Source organism: Ambystoma mexicanum, chromosome 11 (assembly GCF_040938575.1).
Source record: "Ambystoma mexicanum isolate Mex_15411 chromosome 11, UKY_AmexF1_1, whole genome shotgun sequence".
NCBI classification, from domain to species: domain Eukaryota; kingdom Metazoa; phylum Chordata; class Amphibia; order Caudata; family Ambystomatidae; genus Ambystoma; species Ambystoma mexicanum.
The window spans coordinates 1,324,736,360-1,324,760,155 of record NC_090934.1 but is presented as its reverse complement, the minus strand read 5'-3'; positions in this window follow the sequence as shown (position 1 = coordinate 1,324,760,155).

The window sequence follows — 23,796 nt, the reverse complement described above, 5'->3', positions numbered from 1 at the left end:
TTACAGGTAACATGATTGATAGAGGCAAATACCATAGGTTCTGCTACTTAAATCATATTGACCTCACCCTGACAGAACTTGGCTTTTCCCACATGTTTGAAGTAAGGCATTAGCTCTCCACAATCTAAAAGGCTTAGTGCCCACCCTGGACTGTGAAGCTCACCTCAATTGCATGCACATTCTGTTCACTAGGAGACTGCCGATAGGCGGTGGCTCACGGCAATACCGTAACATTGTTAGTGCGGTCTGACATTCCAGTGCTACCGGGATATCATAGGCTGCAACGGTACGGTTATTTCTCATTCCCATGGAGTCCAGTAGGACTCCATGGGACTGCGAAACCTGAAGCACTGGTACTGTTAGTAACACCTCCGGCGCTTCAGTGAAAAGCCTGTCAGTAGGGGCTAGAACTCCCGGCAGGTCAGAGCTGCTGGCTTTCTGTAGTTTGTCAGTCCGGAAAGCTACCAGCACTTTTACTTCCAGACTCCCAAACTCGTAATGAGGGTCAGTGTTTGAAAAGCGAGGCTAGTTTCTGGCACAGATTTGGCCTTTTGCCCTTACAACTCAGGAACATGTGAAGCCATCCTAAATGTATCTTTGTTTTGTCAGAATAGCCATGATTTTAGGAAACTGTTCTTGGCACCCGCACTGGGAGGTTTACCAGGTGCGGAGTTTCCCCCCTTTCTATGATAGCTGACCTTGATAACAGAGGGCCAGGCTTGCTTTTGCGTCTTGCTTCCAAGAGAAGACATCAGTTTTAACTGGTCGCAAATAGGCAATGTTTGACAATGCTTCTCACACATTGTGCATTCTTGTGGCTGCAAATGTGGTTGCTGCCACGAAAACAGCTTTTCTGAAGTTTCCCTTTGAATCCATCTTTAAGGTCTGTTTTTATTTTAATTATTGGAAAAGCAAAATGATTTCGTTTTCCAGTTGCAGTTTCCCTTCCCTTTCCATTCATTGACATGGTTGTTATGTGCTTGGATCAGCAAACAGCGGCTCTCCAGGTGTTTCAGACTACTTCACCCATGATTCCTCACCATTGACTAGGCTGGCTAGCACTGATGGGTGTTGTCATTCAGAGCCGGATTCTGCAGGCCCCTGTGGAGTCACATTGCCATCAGAATGTCTTAAAAGGAGCACTCCGGTTGTGTGGGGAATTCAATAAACAGTCAAAGAGACGGTTCATTTAAAGGGTAGGGTTACGTGTAAGGTAGTAGGGTTAGTGGTATGATGAGGGGTAGCATTAGGATTAGTAGAATTGTGTTTAATATTGGTAGGGATAGGGTCACATTTGGTTAAGTGTAGCGTTAGTTTTATGGTTGTGAAGGGTAGGATACAGTTATGAGCTTGGCAGTATCACCAGAAGTAATACTGCTAAACTCAGCTACTGTCACCATATATAAATATTGTCATCAAAACCTTGGAATCCTAATGGACAACGAGTTAACCTTAGAACCACAAGTAAATGCGATAATCAAGAAATGCTTCTTCCATCTACACAACAATTAAAAAGAGTGTACCAAATTACTTTCCTACACGCACAAAACACTGCCCATCATCTCCTTCATCATGTCCTGGATAGACCATGCCAACAGCCTATACCTCGGAATGCGGGATTATTTGCTGAAGAAACTGCAACGTATACAGAATGCAGCTGGCAGACTTCTCCTCAGACTCTCAGAAAGGGACCACATCACTCTAGCACTGAAGATGCTACATTGGCTGCCAGTCAACAAAAGGAATTACATTCAAAACAATGTGCATAATACACAGAGCAATCCATGGCCTGGGAGCAGAATTCATATAAAAGAAAATCACCTTTTACCAGCCGACCAGAACACTCAGATCCAGCAATGACATTCGCCTGGAACCTAAACCATACGTCATGAAAAAACTTGGTGGATCACCCTTCTCATGCCTAGCAGCTAGACTTTGGAACTCCCTCCCCAGAGAAATACAAACCATGAAGGACCATCTAAAATTTCTTAAAACTACTAAAGAAGTGGCTCTTCAACTCAGAACAGGACGACGAAAACTAATGAGCCACACCCATGCCCCATTTAATGACCAAAATGGAAAAAGGGGGGAGTAGGCCAAACCACAGCAAAGTGTAGGGAATTAGAGAGGCCTCTGAATGGTTGGGAGACCCAGGTACACCCGTTGCCATAGAGGGCCCTAAAAGAAACAAAGGGGAGAGATGGGACCGATCTAATGGAACCACAGACAGAGGGTGTTAGAATTGAAGGGGTAAGAGTGGCGACCAAACAGATAGTCCATGGGGGCCAGGAAGCTCAACACCACTGGGAAGAGGTGATCCCTCCTCAAGGGATCCATGCAGGCGATGGATGCTGCACACCAGGATATGCCAGGGGAAAAAGGTGAAGTAGACTTCCATTAGGCGAAACACAGGGAGTAGAGAAGGTATCAATACTAAAAAGCCTTTTAAAGACCCACACCTCTGCACATAAAAACAAGAGGGGGAATTATAACACAACACAATGTATGACACTGGCGGGGGTATGCGCCAACACTGAGTGGGTACGATAAATCGTCACTAACCAACCCCACTAAAAAACTCATCCCTCTGCATATACCTCTCAAACTTTAAACTAGGCACAACCATACCTGGGAGGATAGCTCAGTGGCAACGTGTTCGCCTTGGAAGCAAGACGACATGAAGCAACACAGGTTCGATCCCCGGGTCCGCGCTCAGAAACCTCTGGGTATTTAAGCGCATTATAAATACGCAACTAAGACAAAAAAAAACAATTACGCAACTAAAAAAAACAATTTCTGTAACAGCGCCTTGATGAGCTGTGTGAGCGCTTTAAAAATGCAAATAAATAAAATACCTCTACAGCACAATAAACCACACGCACTTCACTACACTGCAACAATGAAACAAAGCACACATAGTCTTGCACAGCAGCACATGATGGCTACCAACCGATAATTCACACCTACGCTCAGAGAACGTTGTAAACCGAACCGAACATGCCAACAGCACCATCACAGTTCTCTTGCTGTTTCTCCCACTCAGTCCTACTAACGTACCCCCCCACACCTCACCCTCTTGCTTTACAGCGCCGTCAGAGCACCAAAGGATCACACAGGTGGTAATAGAGTGTGATATAAAAATCCTTTAACATAACATATATGGTAACTACTGGGTGCCCTAAAAGGTCTGCATGATTCCCATTCATGCAGATGTTTCGGTACAGCTTTTGCGTGGCATCTTTTCCTCCACACAAAAGAAGCAGGTACTAGGAGTTTCGGAAATAAAACTTTGAATTTGGTCAGGTACGGGTTAGCTAAAGAGTTGTGATGAAGTTAGGGCCTGGGCAGGGGTGTTGCTAGGTCTGGAAAAGACCCAGGGCTACGCTGATGTCGGGACTGTCGGGACTGGGGCTAGCTAGCCTTTTGGTTGTAGCTCCTGAGATTCTATCTGGGATACAACCATAAGACTGTGTGTTATGCACATTGTTTTGAATGTAATTCCTTTTTTGACTGGCAGCCAATGGAGAATCTTCAGTGTTAGAGTGATGTGGTCCCTTCCTGAGAGTTTGAGGAGAGGTCTGGCAGCTGCGTTCTGTATACGTTGCAGTTTCTTAGCCCCCCCGACCCCCTTAGCAACGCCTCTGGGCCTGCGACTGGGTAAGGGATAGGTTCAGAGTTAGGAATGGTGTTGATTTATTTGTATTTTGTATTTGTATTTTATTTATTTGTATAGCGCACCAGGCACGAAGGCAACCGGGAGCATATCTTACAGCACATAGGTACATGACTGGCAAGGTTACAGTTACAGTCAGTCAATAACATTCACAAGGGCAGTATAATACAAAGCAGTGCAAGTTGGCAGGCAAAGTAGCAGGCGGAAAGAGGGTGGAGAGAATCAGAAGGCCTGCGAGGGCGGTTGGTCAGATGTGGCGGATAGCCAGATCTTGGCTTTGTGTTTGAAAAGGGTAGGAGAAGGCAGGGTACTAATGGGGAGTGGCAGCGAATTCCAGAGTTTAGCAGCAAGGACTGGGAAGCTAACACCACCGGCTGTCTATAGCTTGTATCTGGGGATCGTGAGACAATGTGCTTGGGAACATCTGAGTGATCGTGCAGGTGTATACTGGGAGAATCGAGAGGCTAGGTAGATGGGGGCTGATTGTTTACACATTTGTGAGTAAGGGCCAGGGATTTGAGTGATATCTTTTGGGCAACTGAGAGCCAGTGTAGGCTCTTCCTAGTTTCAGTGATATGTGCAGATCTGGGAATATTGAGGGTCGCTCTAATTGCATTGTTTTGAGTGATCTGAAGTTTGTTGAGGTTCCGTTAGTTGGTGCCTTGATAGAATGCATTGCAATAATCCATTTTGGACATGACCAGTGTCCTTGCAAGGATAATGCAGTTCTGAGTGGAGAGGAAAGGGCGGCATGCTGTGATCAGCTTGCATGTGTAGGCTGAGGCAGCTACGACTGCATTAGTTTGCCTATTTAGGGAGAGTGTAGAATCAAGGTAGATTCCCAAGGTTTTAGTATCTTTGGCAACTTTGATGGAGTTGCCATCGATGTTGAAGGTGCTGAAAGAGGGGGCCAAATTGTTAAGTCTTTGTTGGGTGCCCAAGATGAGGAGCTCTGTCTTGTCGTCGTTAAGACAGAGCTCATGTTGGGCCATCCAAGCTTGGATAACTTGGTGGATGTCGTTCAGTGCTTTGGAGTCTGCGATGTAGTCACCAGTGATAGGGATGAGTATCTGGGTGTCATCAGCGTAGTTGGTGTAGGTGACACCCAGATAGTCAAGCACATCAAACAAAGGTTTGGTAGATACATTGTAAAGTGTAGGGGATACACACGACCCATGTGCCACTCCACAGGGGACCGGGGATGGATCAGTCGATGAGGTAGGTGAGATACTCTCATGTGTCTATTGTCCAAAAAGGAGCTAATCCAATTAGTGGCTTTATCAGAGAAGTGGGCGGCTGATTTCAAATACTGGCAGAGGATTTGGTGGTTGACCAAATTGAAAGCTGCAGAGAGGTCCAGAAGTAGTAAAAGGGCTAGTTTGCCATTGTCTTTTAAGTCCTCAATTTGTGTTTTGAGATCTAAGAGGGCTGTTTCTGTCCCGTGCTTAGGTCTGAAGCCAGATCGTCTTGTGCCGAGTAAATTGTTAGTTTCCAGATACTTCTGTATCTGGAAGTAGGCTGCTCTATCTAATATTTTTAGAAGGAACGGGACCGTGGTGATGGGTCTGTAATTGGTAGGTATTGACGGATCCAGTGTAGGTTTTTTCAGCAAGGGGATGACCCAAGCGTCCTTCTGATTGTTAGGGACAATTCCCAAATGAAAAGAGGAATTGATGAAGGCAGTAATGTAGGGGGCAAGGTCATTTACCGATTCCTTGATGATCGATGCAGGGCAGGAGTCGCCTTGGCAGTTGGAAGGTTTAAGATTGCTAATGATTTTTTCAACCTCTGGTATGGTGAGGGGTACAAAGCTAAATGGAGTCTGGGTGGAAGAGGTGGCTGTCTTAGGTGCATGGAGTTTGGTTAGGGAAGAGGTAAGGAGGGAGTTTTGTTTGGCAATGATTTTGGCTTGTAAGGTGGTTATTTTGGTGAGGAGAGCATTTTGGATATTGCTGCACCATGTGCTGTCTTTGCTACATGTATCAAGGATGGGAGAAGGGGATTCTAATTCCTTAAGGATTCTAAATAACTCCTTCGTGTTGGATTCAGCTTGTGAGATACGCTGGTTGTAGGTCCCTTTTTTTGCTTGTATGACCGCTTCCCTGTAATTGAGGGATGCGATGAAGAGGTTGTCTTTGTTGGAGGCACAAGGGAGGCTTTTCCAAAGTGCTTCCACCTTACGTTTTTCTTTGCGCAGAGCTCTAAGTTGCGGGGTGAACCACAAATTCAAATGGGCTCATTGTTTAGCTTTCCGTAGTTTAAGCGGAGCCATGTTATCAATAGCATTGAGCAATGTTTGGTTGAAGGTGTCCACTAAGACAGTAGGGTTGTTATGCTGTGCGACACAGTTGTTAAGAATGGGTAGGATGAGTGGGAGTAGCTTGTCCCTAGTAATGTCCTTTTTGTTCCTAGCGGGGGTAGAGGGGCTATAATAGGTTTAGGGCAGGGGTTGGTGGCTGGTAAGTGAAAGATAATGATGTGGTGATCGGACCAGGCACAGGCGGAGTTGGAGCTTATCGATGTATTGCAGTTTAAGTCTACAATCCAATCGAGCGTTCTACCCTTGTTGTGGGTAGGTGTGAGGATGCATTGCTGAAAGCCTAAATTAGAGATGATACTAGCAACCTCAGAGGCCATAAGATCCTTCGGGTCTAATAGGCCAAGGTTGAAGTCACCCATTAGTAGCACTTGTGAGTTAGGCTTAGTGTTATCAGTAAGGATGGAAGTAATGTCCTCAGCGAAGGAAGTGAGAGGTCCTGGTGGTCTGTAAATGAGGCGTAGTGATGCTGTGTTGGTTGGAGATAAAGATAGTTTCACTGAAAGAGATTCAGACGAGCTCAACTGAATGTTGGGCATGAGTCTCATATTGATGTTGTCCCTATGTATAAATACAACCCACCCCCTTTGGATAGGTTGGACTGGCGGTCGTTTCTGAGTATGGAATAACCATCAGGGATGGTGCGGGCTAGAAGCGGGCCTGAGGCGACATGTAGCCAGGTTTCCACGATCGCAATGAAGTCGAGGTTTTGTGCTGTGATGAGATCTGTGATATCAAGGGCGTGGGCAGTAAGGGATCTGGCATTGATGAGGGCTCCCTTTAGTTCTTTAACGGGGGAGTCACGCGGTGGCCAGGTGAGGTCAGTGGGGTAGGCCGTGAGCTGGAAGTGTGGTGGCGCTGAGCGCACAGTATGCGAGGCAGTCTGGATCTGAGTCTGTCATTCCTGAGTTGGAGTGAGCAGGGTTGATTAGGTGTGGGTTTTGTTGGAGCCACAAGGTTGGTGATGGGGTTGATTGTAATGTTATGCGTAGGTGGGTGTGCGGGGGGAGAAGAGGTGGGAGAGTGGTGATGTGCTGTGGTGCATCGTGAGGGAATATGTACTAGGGATGCGGTAGAGATTCTCAATGGTTCTGATTGATGGAGCACAATGTGCATTGTCTAAATACCCTATGAAGACCGGGTGTATGAAGAGAATGCTGGCAAAGGACCACAGCAACATGACGAAACACAGAAGGCCTAAAAATTAGATTAGGTAGAGTATGGTCTGTAGCAGATCTGTTGTGCATGCTCGGAAGGTGCCGACACTAGGTAAGGCAGGAGCAATGCAGTGATACCAAATATGTGTGCTGGTACTAGGTATGCATGCTAGGAGGCCTTAAGGTTAGGAATAGGGCTAGACTCATGGTTAAAGTTAGTGAGTTAGAGCAGGGCTAGAAGTACATACACAATGACACATCCTTTCTTCGAAAGTCGGCGATCATTGTCAGGGAAATAAAAGTGAAACTCAAACTTAAATAGTCCATAAGTACGTGATTGGTATGCATCCATTGTGGCACAAGAGTGTGGTGGGTACCTGCCTTCACGCTCTGTTCTCTGTCTCTACCAGTGACGCATTTGGGTTGCAGCAGCCCACCTTGACGTTATCATCAAGGTTTCACCACACAAGCGATGCAGCATCAACACCACACCACAGCTGCCTGAAAACAATCCCTCGCCCTTCCTCCCACAATAAAGTAAACACTTCTTAAATACAAAGCCAGTACGCGACAAATAACCCTGTTATTTTCCATTGCTAAGTATGGATGGAGATAGCATATATATTTCTAGAGGTTTCTAATTCAAAAAATGCAGCCTTCACTTAAAATACATAACACCTTTCTAATAAATAATTGTTGTGAACTTGTGTTTTATCAGGTTGCAAGACACAGGTAAATAATTTGCTGGAATATTCGATGATCGGCGCAAGGAGGTAGTGCATTGTCATAATGCCAAGGTCCCTCTACATGTAATATGGAAATAAAGCAAAACGTTAAGTGCACATTGTTTGCACATGACAGACCCCCATGTTGAGGTGAGACTCTACTTATTGACCCCCTTTTTCCACACTCATGCTAGTATGTTTTTGTGACATGCCACCTCACTCATGTCACTCTGTACATATGTACAGCGCTCCTGTTTAGTTTGGTTGTATACTAATTGACCTTTTCATAAATGACCTCGGGAGAATTGACCTCAGCAGAATTGACCACATTTAGAAGGTCAATTAGGACATATATGCGGGGGGAAACCCCCTGCAACCCCTGCCCAATCCAAAAACCCCAGCAACCCCCCACCCAATCCCCTTATATTATTTATAATCCAAAACCAACCCAATACATATATAAAATAACTAAAATGATATAAAGGTCAATGGTGCAGAAGGTCAATTAGGACCACTATAATTAGGTCAATTGTGCAAAAGGGCAATTGTAAAAGGTCAATTTGAGTACTACCTGTAGTTTACAACACTTGCCCTCTAGGTTAATGGCATCTTTGTAAATCATCTGTTGTTGCCCTGGTCTATGTCCCACTTTGTTCACAACCTCGTGAATGTGTTACCTTATGCTGTTCAATGGAATCATGCTGTATTGTTATTCCATGTTAATTAATTAATCTTTCATAACGCTCTTATAACCGGAAACTAGCCTCTAAGCACGGGACCCGGATTTGAACTGTGTTGCTCTGTGCTGTCTTGCGCGGTGCCCATCAGCTATCTTCCTGGCCCACAGGGTTATGTGTTAATGCCATGTTGCATTATGCAATGCATCTTTTTACACTATGCCATGAACATTATGCTACACTGTGCTATGTAGTTATGGTATCTTATGCTATGGTTGTTTTGCTCTGCTATGTCATGTTATGTTATTGTGCATTTGTATAGCACCTTATATACCATTGGTATGATCTCAAAGCGCTTTAGATTGAACGCCCTTAGGGGTCATAGTCAGGGTCAGTCGAGAGAGTAGGGTAGTATATAGTGCTTGGGTGCACTCAGTATGTGTGCAGCCAGGGCGGTTTGTGTCGTGAGTAGCTGCATTCGTGGTGCAGTGGTTGTGTAAGATCAGTAGTGACCGCGGAGTCTGCATTCTGGCAGTGGTGGATCTTGTATATGAGATTATGAGTGTAGCTAGGCTGATTGTTTCGTGGAGTATAGCTGCGTCCTAAAGACTGTTGAGGTGTTCATGGAGGTGAGTCAGTGTGTGTGCAGCTAGACCGAATTGATTGAGGGGTATAGCTGTGCTCTATTGTTTTTTGGTGTACAGGAGAGAGTGAGCATATCAGTATGTGTGAGTGTATGTGCGGATTGGTGGGGGACCCCTATTTTGTGCACTTTGAAGGAGGATTTGTGTGTTTTCATTGAAGTTTAACAGGTAAAACTTTCATTCTTTTCTACAGATATTTTTAACACCAAATGTGGGGGCATGGAGTACCCACCAACCCTTCCCGTCTCACCCCACCCAATACTGCCTGACCTCAATTCCTCGTGGGAAATGTAAAAAAAACAATGTGAAGAAATGTGCCCAATTGGAGGTAGACCAAAATACATGTTCCCTTCAAGGCATTGCTCTAAAGCATATTATTATTTAATTTCTTGGACCCCAAACCTTAACAAATGCTTATATGAACTAAAGCTGGTAAGATATCTAGTGAAGTGTTTAAATTGCAGGATAAGCCCAAATTCTGGTTTTGCCACGTAAGCAAATTGTTAGTTCATGGGCAACTGTTTAATCACACTGAGACTCATTCCGGTTTTGCTGGTCGGATAGAACGGTACCGGTAAGCTTACTGGTACCATTGTATCTGGACCAGCGCACTCCAAGTTGTGCTGAAAGGCACCCGCGAGCACAGCTTGCCTGTAGCACCGGCATGGTAATGAACTGTTCCGGTGCTACAGGCATCCCCATTCCCATTGAGCCCATATGGGATCACCTGATTCCGGCACCAGCAAAAGGGCAATTACCAGGCCCGGCGGGGCCGGAATACCCCAGTAATTGCCCATTCACGGGTGCTGGACTTACTTGAAAGTTTGGAGGTAGCCCTGCCGGTTTTACCGGCAAGGCTACCTCCAACCTTGGAATGAGGCCCACTGTGTCTTATGTACCAAAATTGGGAGTCTCTGGAAGGGATTTGGTTGGCAGCTTTTTTTATTGAAGAAAATCTCTCTAATGGTTTGCTAATAATAGTAGTGACCATTCATATATTTCAAAAGTTACGTACAATTTGGTAGACTACACTGTGTTATGTTATGCCCTATCCTATAATGCCATGTCACTATGTCTACATTCTAGTTTTTGCAAGCATGGGAACCAAAGCATCACTTTCCGACAGGACCAACACCATCTTCCCTCTCTGCTAAAAGACCGGTTTCCGCCTATCAGCAGGTTCAGCCTGTCAGCAGGATCCCCCTTTCTTTCCCAGACCACATAACACATTGGTTGATTAGACAATCTGTGACCTAGATTTCCAGCAGAACCCTGCCCACAAGGCGGACAAGAGTTATGAAGCAGCTGCACTCGTTAACTCACCTATTTCAAGTTTTTATTTGGTATGGGAGCTATTACTTCCCTGGCGATGCTCGCATCTTCTCCACCACCCACTACCCATAGCAGAGATGGATAGTCTTCATCTGTGCAGCTTTTTGTGTTCAGCAAAAGCTCCCAATAACTCTCATATTGCCCTCATTACAGCTTTGCCAGTATACCGCCAGTAATTCTGACGGGATTCCGGCAAAACTGCCTTACTATTTTCGCCACCCGAAATCCCAGTATTACCAGCATATTATGGGGGGTGGAGACACCAATAAGTCCCATTTTATGGAGTCCATGGACTCCATGGGATAGATTGCCAGAATTACCTGCACCGGTACCAGTGATTCTGACATTTATTTGCCGGTAGAGGCCTGAACTCTAGGTAGGTCAGGCCGGATCACTGCCCCCACTGGCAAACTTGTGTTTCCCCAGTACGAAAAAAATGCTGGTGCCAGAATTACCATATTTTTTGGCATTTTTTCCAGACTGGGGAACTTATAATGAGGAGCACATTCAAGGATCACCCTTCTTCCACCTTTTAAAGCAAGGAGGTAACAGCAGGACAGGGAGAATATTTGGAAAAGTATAGGTGATACCAAGAGGCACCTAGAACCGACTTACGAGGTGCCCTGCTTGTTCCCAGAAACACTATAAGACCAAAGGGTATTGATGATATATTTATGTTGCCACATCACATCTGGAGTTCTTTGAATGCTTATGCTTCAGTGTTTCCTTTTCTTTTCCCCTCTTCCTCTCTGCATTCATGAGGGATGTGAAGATTTGCCACATAGCCCTGCTAGGTCTCAACCCTCACTCTCACTAAATATACCTTTGCCTCGCACCCCATCTGTATTTTTGGGCACTTTCGAAATTAGGTTTTCAAAATGAGGGAGTTTTGCTCTTTTTCCTTGGACTATCTTCAAAGAAACAGCATACTCCCAGGATAGTTACCGGGGAACCAAGCACAGGGCAGTGGGCTCAGCTGGGAATTTACAAATCGAAGCCCAGCCTTACCAGAGTATCCTCACCGCCATCCACCTATCCTGCCTACAGCCGATGCTGTTTGAGGGGGCGCAAGGGCTTTCTCAGGGACCATCTCAGGGGCTTTCTGTGGCACCATCTCAGAGGCCAGAGTGCAGTCCCTTTGTTGCACTGAAGCTTCTGTGTCATGCGGCGGCCTGCAGCATGCTTTTCTATTATCTCTGCATGCTGTAGTGTCTTAAAACACTGCAAGGCAGCTGACCGTGCCATATCAAACATCAAACAAACACACATAACTCGATACAATACCGCTCATGGCCGGATCGATAATTTTTTTCATTCTAGGTAGAGTTATATTAGGCCTTTCCTGAACCCTGGCAATTAGTCTACACTTGCTGCTTCATGGGGCAATCTGATGCTCTCGGCTGGTGATACTGGAGGTGCCTTCCTGGCATTGCCAGGCCATAACCCCACCACATATACCTCTGTGACACTAGATCCCACACAGCCGCACCAGTCTTCCTGATTTTTTAGTGTATATGTGCCAAACCAATTTTGTGAGTACTGGTACTCTGCTGGGACTGAATCAGTGCAAGACATGTTAACCTCATTATCAGTGGGACTTAATCAGTGCTACGCATGTTAGCCTCATTATCAATGGGGCTTAATGAGTGCTATCCATGTTAGCCTCATTATCAGTGGGGCGTTTATCAGTACTACGCATTTTAGCCTCATTATCATTGGGTCTTTAATCATTGCTATACATGTTAGTCTCGTTATCATTGGGACTTAATCGGTGCTAAGCATGATTGCATCATTATCATTGGGACTTAATCGGTGCTAAGCATGATTGCATCATTATTATTGGTTCCTTAATCGGTGCTACGCATGCTATCCTCATTATCACTGGGTCTTAATCGGTGCAAGACATGTTAGCTTATTTATCATTGGGACTTAATCAGTGCTAAGCATGTTAGCCTCATTATTATTGGTTCCTTAATCGGTGCTATGGATGCTATCTTCATTATCATTGGGTCTTCATCGGTGCTACGCAAGCCAGCCTCGTTATCATTACATCTTAATTGGTGCTACTCACATTAGGCTTACTATCATTGAGTCTTAATCATGCTACTCATGTTAGCCTCCTTATTATTATTTGGTCATTATTTGGTCACTCCCCGCTGTTCTCAGTGGATACTGCTCAGCAATTTTACGATCAAGGGCCAAGTAGCCAGCCGCCCCATTATTACACTACTTTGGCGTACCTAGATATTTGTTGTACAGAAAGGTTTCTGGGTGGCATGCGACAGGGGTGCAGCCAAGTGCAAGGCTGCTGAGTCCGACCTACTAAAAGTTGAAACTACTCCAATTTCTCAACGAATGCCTTGAAAAGGATCCAAGCCCTGCAGGCTGAGGGCCAACTCCCCAGCCAAGCAAGTCAAAAAGGGACAATAATTTATGGGTGTGGAGGCGCTGGTATTAGCTTTCACCTTGCTGTCGGTAAGAAGGGAAAATGAAACTGCTCTGGCAGAAAGTTTACGTATTGTAATGTTTGGACAGTGATATCATAGCAACATATTTGAGAGGATATTCTCTCTTATCTTACTTGGCAAGACTAGAAAAGGACTTCAGGTCCAAGGAATGCTTTATGTCGATGCCAGCGATGGGGTGGCAGCATTTGGCATAGACAAGCAGTGTGATTCTTCTGTTCTCAGGACATACTGACCCAAGCAGCTGGCTGTGCTCCACACGTTTTTTGCCGCTTATCTGGGTTGAGGACTTGTGTGTCAACTCAGGGCCAGATCATTGCAAAAGTCATGTGACCGCTATTGTTTACATGGCTAGACAGCTGTAACCACTTCTGCATGGCAGTCGGGCGGGGTGTGAAAGATGGAATAAAAGCAACAAAAATAAGGAAACATCTGCAAAGTAGCAAACAAAGGGCGAGCTAATGCCTTACGTCAACAGGGATATGCCACCGACTAATGGAGGGCTTAATGCATAGCCATCTTGGTCTCGGTGTCTTGGGCACTCCTCCAACATGTAAATCAGGGCGGCAATTCACCTACGACCAATTTAACACCATGCAGAGGGTGGAGCCAAAGGTTGATGTCATTGAATATGCATTGCGGGACTTCCCCTTTCTAAGTGTGAGTCACGATTTCTCCTAAGGCAGGTCCAGTCCAGCACCATTCCACTTCCCTTGCCTCACTCTCTGGGATTTAGCTGGTCTCTTCCAGGGCACCTGGGTCCTTTCAACCCCACCTGATGAACAGGAGTAACATTTCATTCAATCAAAACCTGTTGCTGCCAGTGAAGGATACAACTGAAAAGCAGGTGTCCCTACCCCCACCCTGCCCCGCCCCCCACCAGGATCAGGGAGCAAAACAGTTATATAGGGAAAAAGTTCCAGGAGCATTAATGCAACAAATACACAGTTTATTCAAAATAATCATATATTGACTTAATCGGATATTTCAAGAACACGTTCTTCAAAATAGGAGACAGACAGTAAATAAGTACTTTCAATTAATACATGGAAATAAGTTCATACCAAAATTACAAGCATGCCCCAACCACTCAATCACTCTACACCATGCACATATCCTCAGCTCACAAAATCATTCAAAAAATCAAACCACCTGATAAAAAGATAATCAAGGAACAGAACAGATTGTCACAAAACATGTTGCTGCAAGTGACGGGCCTGGTGACAAGATTTAATTGTCCACTATGGTGCAGCTACTGGACAAGCCTGTATCTTCTCAATAATGCCTAACCGCATAGTCTTGGAAACTTTTCCAGCCAGCGCCATTCACCACAAATACATCAACTGATGACGCGTCCAAAAATTCGCACATTTCTTCCTAGTCCTGTAGATTCATGGAGCCTGGATGGAGGGCAATGTAAGCGAACCATGCTTTCCTGGTTCTGTGTCGCCTTGTGGCTAAGACCTGGGGTGCTTTAGAATCACTCTGCCTGCTGCATATGTCTGTCCTCGAGTAAGCTGGCAACTCTATGTGGAGGAAATAGCCGCCCTTGGAGCGGAGATTCAAAGAAACTGAAGAAACACACCATTTTCAAACCCCCCTAATCTGCGCTAGTTCATCAAGGTACTCATTTGTAAATAGCACCTAGAGGCAATTCAGTTTGGCAGTTATCGTTATGCTACTGTAAAGATGTACCCACCCACCACTTTATATATATACACTCAGTGAGATGTAGGCTGCTGTTTCAAGATGCCCATTTGCAGGCAGCACCTCTGCTCTGTTTATGAAGCAAATATAAACCTTTTTTTCAAAACTTCGATCATAAAATATATACCCCATGTGATGGGTGTAACGTATGAACATCAGCACACACGTTGAACGGTGTACTGTGTTAGCTGCAGAAGTTAGGAAATATAGACATCACTTTGTGCTTACAGCATTGGATACATCTTAGATGGCACTGAGAAGGAAAAAAAGGGCATTTTTAAGGAGGTATAACCCAAATCAAAGATTGGTGATAGTCACTCATCCTCTGTATGAAAGTATGAAGGCATTGAAGCCACCAGGGGGCACAGGACTAGGATCCAGCAATTTGAGGTGTGTGTTATGAAGAATACCGTCAAAGCAATTACTTAGAGGATCAGTGAATAGATCTAACGAGGGAAAGGACGAGTCTTTGAAAGAGATCAAAGGAACAGTGGCTATTTTCTCTTACAGTGAGGAGAAGGGATTTTGGGATATCTGATGTAACTTTGACGTGGGATTGCCTTAGGGACTCGTTGTCAGAGAAGTACGGGGCCCTGCTCGTTCTATACTCGTTGATGCTCCTGCTATCTGTTCAGACAGGTGTACTGGAGCAGCGCTGTTGATAAGCTGGGGATCAAGGACATGGATGTTTAAGTGGATAAGTGCCACAATGCCGGAGCAATTGGCACAGCTCAGCACATATGGCTCCATTTCCTAAGCTCTAGAACGGTGGTCTTCAAACATGTTTGGCCTGGGCCCTGCCTGAGCAAAATGTGTGCAGGCTGTGCCCCCCAAAAATGCCAAATGGACAGTAAGTCCAAATGGCTATGAACAATTGTGTGACGTCCTGCACCCAACTCCCAGTATGGTCCCTGGGCTCCCCCACTTCCTCCCATTACAGTTTCTGGGCTCCCTCGTGCCACTCCTAGCCCAGTCCCTGGGCTCGCCCCACCACATCACAGACCCTCGGCTCTGCCCCCCTTGCTCCCACCACTATCCCATGTGTTCCCCCATCCTGCTCCCAGCACAGTCTGTGAGCTCCCAAACCCTGCTCCCAGCACAGTCCCAGGGCCAGTGGTGGCTGGTGAATTATTTTAAGCACAGGGCCATGACATTTAAAACAAATAATGGGTTAAAATGTTGCATTTCTTTCTCCTCCCTGAGTTTGGGGGGGCGCGCACCTCAATTTAAATACCTCTGCTCTAGAATGACATACCTGCCATATCCTGTACAATCGAAAGGCATCTGAGTAACAATCATTCTTGAAAAATTTCAGCACAATTATGTGAAGCAGATCTGAAAAAATGGTGGTAAATGTGAATAAAACAATTTTTACACTCTGCATCATTTACAGTGTCCTCCCCATTTCCCACTCCACCATAGAAATGTGTACACATTAATGATGCATTGATTTTCATGCTGGCATAATGCAATGGATTCCTATGGAATATTTACCTTAAATTACCACCTGTTAAAAGCAGGCAGATTCCATAGGAATCCATTTTAAACGCTGCCTACAAAACTTACTTTCCAAGTGGCAATTACCCATTTTCCACTAATGGTCAAGTTCTGTGCAGTTATTTGATTTACAGCTTCATATCTACCGGTCTGATCTACATTGATCTACAGTGGACCTTTGACAAAATATAGCGATCTATGCAGTGGAACACCCTGGGTGCTGTGCATTTCACATTTGTAATGTCTTTTATAGATTGTTATGGGCCTGTCCCACATTACCCCTGCAACCTTCCTCCCTATAAGTGTCCCTCATTTAGCCCCACATCCTTCCTCCTTGAGACAGCCCCTCATTACCCCTTCCCGCCTCCTTGTTAGAGTCTCTTATTACTGTTGCATCACTCCTTCTTGAAACTATCCATCCATAGCCCTGCGCCCCTTCTCTTTGTCCCAGTTCCTCTTCCTCATCGAGTGGCAAAGCGGGACAAGGGGTATGGTCAAATCCCATGCTCTGGGCAAAATGGTAAATGGCCATGGCCCACAGACCAGCAATGGGGAAAACTCCATGATGCCTTGCTTAAAAACATACAGATAGCAGTGCATATGACATCAGCCATGATATCATAAGAAGATTACATTGTGCTACTGTGGGGGAAATTTTATGAACTCCTCTTGCATTACAACATTATAATAGTGAAGAGATACTGCAAACTGCCATGTATAAACACTGCTTCTTGCTTGTGCGAGGCAACGCTTTAGACTTCACTGTGCATGTCTTTGCAATGAAGGCACTTTGCTTCGTGTGTAGCTATGCTCGCCTTCACATTTCCCACTTCTGACAGGTTTCTTTTTTGGCATATGTAAGCATTTTAGGCTCCCGCTTTCCCAGGAAAAGCAGCTTTAGCAGACGGAACTCATCATATTCCAAGCGTTCTCGCCTGCCTCAGACCGTGTGTGAATCTTTGAGGGGTATATTCACCTTCAATAAATGTATCACATTTTACTGTCCTACCTGATAACACTGACTAACATGAAAGAACACAGCTGGTATCAAAGGCATTGATAGTGGGGATTTGTTCCCTGTGTGCAACATTGTTTCAGTATGATTCCTTGCCCAGTCTGGACCACCCCTTCCATTGAAATGCATATTGAAATGCATGTGTCTTTTGGGTATAAGAGAACAGGGCACGGAGGGAGAGGGGGGTCTCACTTGCCCCAAAGCCTCGTGCTGCCATTGGTTTTGTTCTTGTTATTGCTTTTTTACTAATAAATTGTACATCAATCCACCAGAATCACGAATGGCCATTTTGTCCACCACACCATAGGTGGTATGAAATATAACATTAAAAAAACCTTGAAATTCAGTTAAAAACGTTTGCTGTAGTTGTGTTATGTTATATTTGTGACATTAAGATGGCAGTTAAATGCAACAAAACCCCTCAAATTTTGCAGATGTTGGAAGCTACATCACCTTAACTCTGAGCTGCCCCATTGCGCAGGCCAGGAGTACACTTATGATGTTACTGATATAACATTATCACTTATGATATAACTAATGTCATCATTGATGACATCACTGGAAACTAGAACACACAGACATCACCACGAATGATACCGCTTATGACATCACTGAAAAGTGCATGTCAATTCGAAAAATGCATGTCCTTCATTTCAAGACATTTGAGAAAGATTCTAAAGCTATACATTTAATGCATGCTAAAAATAGGAGAAACATGCTCTTTCAGTCTGTCATGCATGCTTAACGGAATGCCAAAAGGTAATTTGCCACCTTCTAAAAATTAAGTAAGAAAACCTTCCAAAATGTAACCTACAGTCCAGAAAAAGTCCAGTGTCATGTACAAATAGAAAAATCACAGGTTTTATCACACAACTGCATGGTTTTCATTTGTCCTAATAACCGATTGTGCCCCCCAGCATGTAAATATAATCCCTCAAGATATTTACCAGACATTTTACCCAAACATTACCATTTTGCTTGGTCTGGACCTATATTCCCTTTGATGGAACAGACATTTAGTAGTAAGTTTAAAAAAAACAGATTTGGTGAACTGTTCCCTCTCTTTTATGGTATTATCCTTCTCTGGACAATTGTAATGTCATAGTAACACTATGCACATCTTCTTTTCATTTCATCAACAGGGTTTGAAAAAGCATGGTGCAGACTTTTTAACATGTGACTGTTTCCATACAGACCTCATTTCAACATTTCCTTAAGTCTGCAGTTACTACATTTCAACTTAGCAGAAATGGCTTTCATGCAAAAGTTCTCAATTCAAGGGTAGAGCAATTCAAATCAAAAATCTGCTCTGAAGGCATCATGAAGCAAGACACAGACAACAGACTTATGTTTTAAAAAAAAACACTTTATTGAATCAAATTTCAAGATGGGTGAAAGCCTATCTTGCCCTATACCAAGGTGGGATTTCCCTATCAGAATAAAACTAATGAAGTCTGAGTCAAATGGTCCCACTTGAAAGTCTCTCTGTTTTCACAATTTATACTTGCCCTCACTATTTAGACTAACCATGTGTAGGGATGTTAATAACCAGAGAAACGATGTTCAGCTCAAAGTTTGGTACTTCTTTCAGCTCTGAGCTCTCTTCCCCAAGTGTAAGATAGTCCCACAAAAGTCTCAAGATGACCTCTCTCGAGCTCCAGGCAACATGGTTCAAGATAGTCCTCGGGGTACCCGTCCCCACGTCATATGTAACACAGTTCCATACAAAAGGAAAGAGGGTCTTCAGACATTCCTCTCAAGACTACAGGAAGTGGTTTTTCAGTCTCAGGACTCCCTTCCCCAAGACTTCAATTTCATCTTTTGTACTTGTCTTTGTATGGTTTACCAGTTCTGGATCTTCAGTATTCAAGGCTCAGTGGTCTAAGCGCAGTTGTCAGACCGCACAGTCCACCCATTACAGGTTGCACAACCAGGATCCCCTGTTTGGCTCCTTAACACTTGTTCCTGTGTACCAAGGATTTCCTTGGCAATTGGTCCTGGGCTCCAAGGTAATTCTGCTTAATGCCTTTCGATGGTCCACCTGGCCTTATGTACAAAATTCCACTCTTTTGTCTTCTCCTGGTTAGCCTCTTGTGGTTGTACTTTAATGTTCCTTTTGAGCTTCACAGTTAAATTAGTTAATGGTTTTAATATGCCTTGAAGGTGAGTGGCTCTCAATTCAATAGGTAATTGTTCTGTGTTAAGGTTGATGTTTTCCTTCTGAAGAACCACTCTTGTTATTCGAAATGCATTCTGGAAGTTGTTATATATGTTTACTTTCATTTTGGTATTCAAAAGTGCATTCTTGTAGTTAAATGAAAGTTTGTTCTCAGTTCGATGTTCAGAATGTACTTTTATGGTTAAATGTAAGTTTGCTCTCAGTTTGATAGTCAAAGTGCACTTTTGTAGTTAAAGGCAGGTTTGTCATCAGTTCGATATTCCAAAATGGTTCTATATTTAAAGATAAGTTTGTTATCAGTTCAGTATTCAAAATGCATGGATCGATTTTGCTTGCTGTCCCTTTCGGAGCTCCCCGGCATCTCAGTGCCCCTCTGACACTCACCAACAATCGGCTCCTTCTCTTCAGAGCTCCCTGGTGTCGCAGAGTCCTTCCGACACTCACCAGCGGTCTGCTCCTTCTCCCGGCGTCTTCTGTTGTTTCCCTTCCGCTTCCAGAGCTGGGAAATGATGCTGTCGCACTCCCTGCTTGCAGGTCGGATGATTCTTGCTTCACTCCGGTCCTTCATCTGGGTTGCTATGGACGTGGCCGGCATCCTCTTTAATCTTGGCCTGCTGGATTGTTGGCTCAGCTTCCAATTCCACCACAGCGGCCTCCCTGAAAAGCAGGTCCCCTGCTTGCCTCTGCCACGCTGGCCTCCATGCTTTCCTCCAGTGCTTCTCCATTCTCTCCTTTTATGTACCTGCAGCATTCTAACAGTCTGTATGTGTGCCTGGTCAATTCCATCTGTCTGATCATAATTAAGAAGACATGCCTAAACTTCCCAATGTTCAGGAAGCAGCTTCCTCGTCCGAGTACCTAAGTGGTAAAAATGGGTCGTGTTCATTCCTCTTAGTCTTTTCTTCCTAGTCTCGGTACTATTATATGGCACATTGGGGAAAGGGAGGGGAACGTGCTTACAATAGCCCATTAAGGTTGGGTAAGGGTCAGGATGGTCGGTGGTAGGAAAGGGGGGATACCATGTATCTCCCAAGTGTACCCCACTTTTTCTCCTCCTCTTTCTAGGTTTCTGATAATTGTCCCTTCTCCTCGTGTTATTTTTATTAAAGGCAATGGGATAACAGTATCCCACAAAAGCTTTTGGAACTAGAGTTTCCACATGTAGTGGAAAAGGAAAATATTGTTTCTTACCTGAGGACATCTCTTTCCTTCTCTCAATGAACCCACTACTCAGACGATCCTCCCTCACGTGTCTGCCCACAGGAACAGGATCCAAAAGTGATGGCCTTTCCCTGGCCAACTGTGCAGAGGATTCAGATGGGGAAAATGTGAGCACACCTTCAGGTTTCTCACACTGCAAAGGAATCCCTTTTATTAGAGGATACTGATGTATTATTATTATCTGACTTTGCACTGTTAGAAACTGAGGGCTGAAAAGTGATATTGGTCTAAATGTCAAATTAAGGCAAGCAAAGCCCTTGCATCCGTTTCAATATGTTTTATGTGTGCATTTTTTATTTAAACATTGCATCTCTTAACTTTCAGTTGTAATTTGTTGTACCAGTGATGTGATTGATGATGTCATAAGTGATATTATCGGTAATGTGATGAGTGTGCTCTAGTTTCCAGTGATACCATTGATTATGACATAAATGATGTCACAAGTGGTGTCATATATGATGTCACTGGCATGCTCATGGGCTATGTAATGGGGCAACTCAGAGTTAAAATGGCATAGCTTCCAAACTGCGTTACAGTGGCACCTTAACATCAACTCAGCGAAAGTTTTTTTTTCACTGAATTTACATATTTGTAGAATTAGCCCAAAGAAATCACACATACCACCGAACCTTCACCTGAAGTTCACCTCGGGGTCAGAGCCATGTGCATTGAATTGTGGGTATGGACATTAATTGAAATGCAAGCCTTTTGTTTCAGAAACATGCCTTTTTCTTATAGGGGAGTGCTATTTTATACACAACATGTTCAACGCCAAACAGACAACTCTCAAGAATAGCGACAACTGCATACATGTTCACCGTTTGTTAGGAATCATCCAGTGTAAACCAGAGCATTTGAATTAATGTGTTTTCCTAGATTCGCCTACATAGGTCTAAACAATTGCACGTGCACTAGTAGGTAGATTTTGGCACACGATATTATTTTCTAAGTGGCTATGAGCTGCGATCAGCACAAGATATTTTGAGTGGCTACGAGCTGTGCTATGTCTAAGTATTCAAACTATCTGATGAAGTTTAAGGTGTGATGGTTTTTTGAAAAATTCTAATTGAGTGCACCGCGACTGGAGGTTTGCATATATTATTGACGGGGACCACTCCTGAGGTCATCTTCACACATTGTCAATGACCTGGAAGTACTTGTCATGACTCTGACATATTTCCCATGCCCTGGAAAACTGGCAGTTCTAACCAGGTCAGATAGTACATTGTTCAGATATGAGATCCCAAAATATAGGACATATGAGGGCCTCAAAACCTGCTGCCAAGGTCAACCCAGGGTACCAGTTCACTGTCCCTGCTGGTTGGTCTCTAGGACAGGTGACCACACCCTAACCCACAACTGGGGAAAACAGCAAGATTACAGAATCCAAAACTTTATGGCACTATTCTGTAATTCAAACTGTTTTGGTCCCGTCAACAACGCCACAGTGTAAAGAGCCTAATGGCTGCTTGTACTTGATGATGTCATAAGTGATATCATCAGTGATACGATCAGTGTGCTCTAGTTTCCTATGATGCCATTGATGATTACATAAATGATGCCACAAGGGGTGCCATATATGATGTCACTGGCATGCTCATGGACTGTGCAATGGGGAAACTCTGAATAAAAATGGCATAGTTTCCAACCTGCGTTACAGTGGAACTTTAACATCACCTGAACTAACGTTTTTTTTCACTGAATTTACATATATGTAGAATAAGCCATTTCAAGTAAATCACACATACCACAGCACCTTCATCTGAAATTCACCTCCAGCTCAGAGCCATGTGTATTCCATTGTGGGAATGGACATTAGTTGAAACTCAAGCCTTTTGTTTCAGAAACATGCCTTTGTCTTGTAGGGGGGTGCTATTTTATACACAACATGTTCAACCCCCAAAACGACAACTCTCAAGAATGGAAACAACTGCATACATGTTTAACGTTTATTAGGGATCATCAGTACAGTGTAATTCAAAGCATTAGCTTTGGAGCATTGGGGCATGTTTAGAAAATGCCAGCCAAGTTATGATGTGCTCCACTTGAAATGTAAAAGTAGAATAAGCCATTTCATCTAAGTTACACACGCACAGCGCAGCCTAGTAGCCATCACTAGAAATTCACCTCCAATTCAGAGCCACGTGAGCGATGCACTGTGGGTATGCAAATTAGGCTAAAAACAACCCTTTCCCCCCACAGAAAATTGTCATTTTAGGAGCCTTGGAGACACAGCACTGCGAGCAACAGTGCATGCTCACAATTACTGAGACGGTTTACGTACAAGCATCATGAAGCTTCATATTCATATAAACAGTCTAGGCCCAGCCTAGACAGAAGAAGTGTAAGCGGCACACGGATTCACAACAGGTGAACTCAGGCTCTAGTGGTGCAGGCGTCCGTCATACGCAGGAAGGGACAGAACATGCAGCAGCGCCAGCTTCCCTTACAAGCAGAAGTGGCACTGCACTGGCAGAAGCAGTGCACCCATCCTGCTCACACATAGAATGCGAGGGGCAGTAGCAGTACAAGCAGTTCTCCGTTTCTATACCCAACTACAGCGAGCAGGCCTGCATGGCAGGAGCAGTGTAGGCTGCCAATATGCACAGAGAAGACGGGGGACTAATGCTTAGTCTGTGCCCCGCCTTTATCGTTAAATCATCTAGGTACTTATTAACGTCCTGAGCTGCTGTGGATTGAGGATGCAGGCGGACCCAGGAAGTGCAGGATGTAAGGTTTACCTGCAGAGTTGGCTGTGGGCAGAGCCGGCCTTAGGGCAGGGAGGGCCGGGCGACAGCCGAGGGCGCCCTGGCATTAGACCACCCCCCCCCACGCCAGCTCTGGGGAATTTTTCAAGGCCTCCCCTGAGCTGGCGTACTGGGAGAAGGCGCAGCAGGCACATTATTGAAATTAAATGTGCTCTGCTCTCGGGAGCGGGGTGCGCTTGCCGTGTCTATTGAAAAATGGGGCGCTCCCACCCCTCTGCCCCATAACTAGTGGCGCGTGGGGAAGGGGCAGTACATTTTTGATTTGCTGCCCGGGCCACTGCGGCTTCTAAGGCTGGCCCAGGCTGCTGGCCCCCTTGCCTTGAGCTGGGAAACAACCCTGCACGCATTAATGTGGGGTAGTTTAAGGTTTCGAAAACAAAAGGTCAGTGCATTAAGCATAAGCAGAACATTTTATGGAA